The sequence below is a fragment of the Ovis canadensis genome, chromosome X, assembly GCF_042477335.2.
Source record: "Ovis canadensis isolate MfBH-ARS-UI-01 breed Bighorn chromosome X, ARS-UI_OviCan_v2, whole genome shotgun sequence".
In the NCBI taxonomy this organism is placed as follows: Eukaryota; Metazoa; Chordata; class Mammalia; order Artiodactyla; family Bovidae; genus Ovis; species Ovis canadensis.
Genome location: NC_091727.1, coordinates 3,571,089 through 3,577,088, shown reverse-complemented (window position 1 = coordinate 3,577,088; position 6,000 = coordinate 3,571,089).

Here is a 6,000-nt window from a genome sequence, read left to right as displayed (position 1 = left end):
GGCAGAAGACCATATCAGGGACTCCTGATAATTCTAGAAAATTCCATTTGTTCTGCTTGCCAAGGCTTTTTATTTTTGTGTGTATGATAATATTTCTCATTGGAGTAGAATTGCTTTACAATATTGCGTGGTTTCTGGCATACATCAACATGAATCAGCCATCTGTATCCATAGGTCCCCTCCCTCTTGAACCCCCCTCCCACCTCACGCCCCATCCCACCCCTCTGCATTGTCGCAGAGCTCTGGGTTGAGTGCCCTGAGTCACACAGCAGATTCCCACTGGCTTTATCCATTTCACATATGGTGGTGTGTATTTTTCCATGCTCGCCTCTCAATTCGTCCAACCATCTCCTGCCCCTACTGTGTCCACAAGCTTGTTCTCTATGTCTGTGTCTCCATCGCTGCCCTGCGGTTAGGTTCATCAGTACCATCTTTCTAGATTCCACAGCACAGCACTCTTCTTGACACAACCCTGAAGACAAGAGTTTGAGTGTTTTGTTATTAATCGCCCACTGTGCTGACTTCGATGTAATTCTATGACACATGTATCTTGCTAGTATAATCTGGTGCAATTTACTATTTTGTTTGTTTTGATAGCCTCACTGAGGTGTAATTGACAAGTAAAAATCCTATGTATTTAGATGTAAAGCGTGATAATGTGAGTTATGTATCTATTTGTAATGATGATCATAATCAAGGTAATTCACATACTCACCACCTCACACACTTGCAATTTTTCCACGTGTGAGAAAAACACTTAAGATCTACTCCATCAGCAAATTTCAAATACACAGTACAGTATTATTGATTAGATACATCAGATTGGTTCTACATGTTTTCCTTGCATAACTGAAACTTTTTAATCCCTTGACCGATATCTTCCCATTTCTACCAGCCCCCAACCCCTGAAAGTTTAGTTACCTAGTCGTGTCTGACTCTTGGCGACCCCATGGACTCTAGCCCGCCAGGCTCCTGTGTCCATGGGATTCTCCAGGCAAGAATACTGGAGTGTGTCGCCATTTCCTTCTCCAGGGGATCTTCTTGACCCAGGGATTGAACCTGGGTCTCCCACATTGCAGGCAGATCCTTTGCTGTCTGAGCCACCAGGGAAGACCTCCCAACCCCTGGAAACCACCATTCTTCTCTCTGCTTTCCTGAGTTCATTTTTTAAGATTCTACACGGAAGAGCCAAATCCCTGGAAAACACCCTGATGCTGGGAAAAATTGAGGGCAGGAGGAGTAGTGGCTGACAGACAGTGAGATGGTTGGATGGCATCAGTGAGTCAGTGGACACAAGTTTGAGCAAACTCCGGGAGATGGTGAAGGACAGGGAAGCCTGGCATGCTAGCCTGGGGTCGCAAAGAGTCGGACACGACTTATCCACTGAATAACAAATGACAAGAGAGAGCTATTTGCTCTCTGCAGAATTTTGCAGTATTTTCTTTCTTGTGTCTGCCTTAGTTCACTTAGCATGGTGTTCTCGTGGCCCATCAGTGTCATCATACAAAGCTGAATTTACTTCTTTTTTCAAGACCCGATGACATTCCCTCGTCAGTGTGTCTGTCTCTACTATCGGTCTCTCCATCCATTTTTTATCTATCTATATATCCTTCTAATCTATTATCTCTGTATCTGTCTCTACTCTCTTATTTCTCATCTGCTATGTCCGCTGCTGCTGCTGCTAAGTCACTTCAGTCGTGTCCGACTCTGTGCGACCCCATAGACGGCAGCCCACCAGGCTCCCCTGTCCCTGGGATTCTCCAGGCAAGAGCACTGGAGTGGGCTGCCATTTCCTTCTATATATCTATCTCCCTATGTCTGCTATTATCTCCACTATCCATCTGTCTATCTGCCCATCCATCATTCTATCTTATCTCTTCTTCCATCCTTTTCGCTCTCTTTCTCACATTTGCTTTGTCCATTCATCCACCCACAGACACGTAGGTTGTTCCCGCATCTTGGCCATTTTGAATGAGACCACGATGAATATTGTCCTGAGCTTACCATTTGAGGCCGTAATTTCTTCACTCACTCCTTCTTAACCCCTTCTTCTTAGACTGTTATTCTTCCTACATCACACAGGACAACACTTGCATGCCGATCTGGGATATTAATGCCTTTTTCTGCAGTGGATGGTTGCCTCGAATATCCATCCTTAAATGTTTGCCAAAACCTTTTAAAAACACTGCAATTGCTAGGTGGCTTTGGAGTTCAGTGGCATATTACCGAATTAGAATTGTTAGCAAGCCAAAGCAAGCTGCTGGCAGGAGAATGAAGAATGAGGTAACACCAATTGTTTTCCAGATTTTTCTAAGAAGCATTCCCAACTTCACCCACTCCTGCCACTGAAAATGACTTTCAGCATCGTTGCCTGCTTTTGTGACAACCAACGTGCCTTTTCCAGGTGAGATATTTAGGAGTGACTAACCTCGCAGGTGGATGACAAGACGTGTTATAAACGAAGACAGATAAGTGCTGCCTTTCACAGTCTTTAAATTTCACACGTGTCTCCTGCAAACCCGAGAGTTAATTAGATTTTCATTTTCTCAGCAGTTTTCTTTTTCCAGAATAGAAGCAAGCTTGAAACTAAAAAATGATGTGCTTTTTGCCACTTCTAGAAGGATGGGAGAGATTTCAAAGTCTTGCGTCTTTTCAGGACCTCTGTATATACGAATATGTTCATCATGCATGAATTGCAGCTGAAAAAACGAATCAGCTTTAACAATAGATTTCGAAATTCACCTGAAGATACTCTAAAGGATGCATATCTTTATGTTCTTACTACATTGGAGGAAGGTAAGCCCATATGGGAAAAGGATATATTGTATGTAATATATAGATATTTCCAAATAACACATCTTATTATCAAAACTAAATTTTCCAAATTAATAAATGATAAAGTGCAGCAAAGGAGTATAATTAGTATTATGTATGCATGCTGAGTCATGTCTGACTCTTTGCGACTCCTTCGACTGTAACCTGCCCAGCTCCTCTGTCCATAGCATTCTCCAGGCAAGGATACTGGAACAGGTTGCCATTTCCTCCCCCAGGGGATCTTCCTGACTCTGGGATCGAACCCAAGTCTCTTGTGTCTCCTCCCTTAGCAGGAGATTTTTTTTAACCACTGAGCCACCTGAGAAGCCTACAGAAGTGTTATCTTGTGGGAAAAAAGTAATTACGGCCAAATCAGGTCATTATTGTCATCAGATACAAATCTTCCAATGTGAAAGGAATCTTAGACACTGTTTTATCCAAACGACTTAATATATAGATGAGAATGCTGAGTACAAAACTGTGTTTTATTTTTACTCTCCATAATAAAAAACAATTACTTTTCAGTAATTTTTCCATTTTTTTGACTCTATGTCTCAAAAAAGTATGCCCATACTTAGTAGGGAGGGAGAAATTCCCTTTACATAGGTATGTGGATACTGGAAAAATAGGATCCTTTGTGCAGGCAATGTCAGAGATTTTAATATTCTTGTGTAGATTTTCCAAATCTGTAAATCTTATTAGATGCCAGAACACAGCCCCACGTTTTTCTTTCAAAGAATCTCCTTAGATGAGTGTGTCAAGTCATAATACACTTTAGAAAAGGTGAAGGTCCATTATACTCTTGCTCTTTCACCAACTTCCATGGAGATTGTTAACTTCAATGAGTCCATATTATTTCTGCCCCTCCAATACTGTGTAGGTAACTGGTCTACCATGATAAATCTGCAGGAAATGCTTCGTTATGCACCCCTTTCCTGTCTCGGGCGGGCAGCCTTCTGCATGACCCTTAAGGAGAGAGAGCGCTCCTGAACTCACTGAGAAGGCTTCAGAAATTTCATGGTGACCTCGTACACCTGTTTCGGCACAGAATTTGTGCAGGTATGCTTAAGTCTTCCTCTCTAAAATACTCCTTTCCTGATGCAGTTAATACGAAAGAAGATGGAGTAGGTTCCTGCTTCCTTAGTCACTCAGTTGTGTCTGACCCTTTGCGACCCCATGCACTGCAGCCTGCCAGGCTCCTCTGTCCATGGGATTCTCCAGGCAAGAGTACTGGGGTGGGTTGCCATGCCCTCCTCCAGAGGTTCCATAGTAAAAGGAATATATACCACTTGAAAATAAAACAAGTGGATCTTGCTTCTATCTTTATAGTTGCTGATGGAAACACATCATGATGTCATGATGAAATATATATCCAAATACATATCATAAGCACATGTGTGTATGCTGTATACATAGATAATTTGTAATAATACATATACAAATTATATGTATTAATTATAAATATTAATATATGTAATATATTACTGTATATTCCATGCTCAGTCACTCAGTCATGCCCAACTCTTTTGTGACCCCGTGAACTGTAGCCCACCAGGCTCCTCTGTCCATTGGATTTACAAGGCAAGGATTCTGTACTGGATTGCCACTTCCTCCTCCAGGGGATCTTCTCGTCCCAGGGATCAAACCTGCATCTCCCAGGTCTCCTGCAATGCAGGCAGATCCTGAGCCATCAGGGAAGCCCTCAAATTTCTGTACATACAGAAAGCAAAGAACAGTTCATATAAAAAAGAAAATTTATAGAATACCCTTAAAAGAAAGAAATATGTGGTATTACAAAAATGCGTTTGTATTTTCTTTCTGCTCACTGAGTGTTAAAAGCACTAATTAAAAAAAAAAAAAAAAGACAACCCAGGATGTTAAAAACAGATTTGGTTTAAAAGAGGTAAAGATGGAAAAACAAAGTAATAGTCAGGAAAACTCGCCGTTTCATTGCGGTGCCCAGGGCCAGTTTGGAAGGATCCCAAGTCCACTTGTCAAAACTCAAATTGCCTGGAAAATTTATGGAACTAAATTTGGTTTAGAATTCCTTGAGAGGATAATATCATAGACCTTGCCTCCTTGGCTTCGGTTTCACTTGAATTACAGTGTTCATTGTTGGACAGGAAGTTCAGGATTATTCAGAAATCCTAGTTACCAAATTACATCCAAAAAGGGCATTTCTGTGGCATCTTGCAATAAATGGAGTTTCTGTTTCAATTAGGTGTGGTTACAGGACTTCGGTTTTGTGAAGGAAACATCTACACAATTATTGAAATCAGATCCTTATCTGTTCTTTCAGAGGGCTTCGCTCTGACATGACCCAGGTGTTAAGGAGACCCAGGTGTTAAGGAGACCCAGGTTTGACCCCTGGGTCAGGAAGATCCCCTGGAGAAGGGAATGGCAACCCACTCCAGTATTCTTACTTGGAAGATTCTATGAACAGAGGAGTCTGAAGGGTTACAGGCCGTCGGGTTAGAAAGAATTGCATATTCTCAGAAGCCATCACTGAATTCATTAAAAAATCACTTGGAGCAGTTGTAGAGATCTATTTTTTAATTCTGTGCTTCATTTGAATCCATTTTTTCTCCTGTTATCTAAACATATATATATATATATATATATATATATATATATATGCTTTTATTTCTCCTTGTTTAATTTCCATTTCACATTGCTTTTCCTAGTAGTTCCCTTTCTGAATTTAATTAACATTTTACATTTCTTAATTTCTTTCCTGGATTTGGGTAATTTTGTCTTATTAGCACTTCAAAGTCAGACGGAGAACCTCAAGCAGAGGCCTTAATTGCGTGAGTGGTTAATTTCCTGTTATAGACGAACTCATCCATAGTAAGTGGTCTTTTAACGTTTTAAATGTTCACAGGAAAGCTAGGTTGTGAATGGCATACATCCATTTTTACACATTAATGTTCTCCACACTTCCATGGAATAAGAAGCTAAAATAATGCATCCTCCTGCCATTCAAAAAACAGTCAACATCTATTGGGTTTGCTCATATGTCACAATTTTTTAAGCATCTATTGCCTTAAGACTCGAGCTCTGAGATTTGCTGCAGTGCAATTTTTTTGTTGCTTGCCCTTTTTGGAAGAAGTTTCAGCGTGATTCTTTTCGTTTTTAAAGCGAGATGATGTATATTTATTTTAGCAGTTTCCGATAGGAAAACGATGG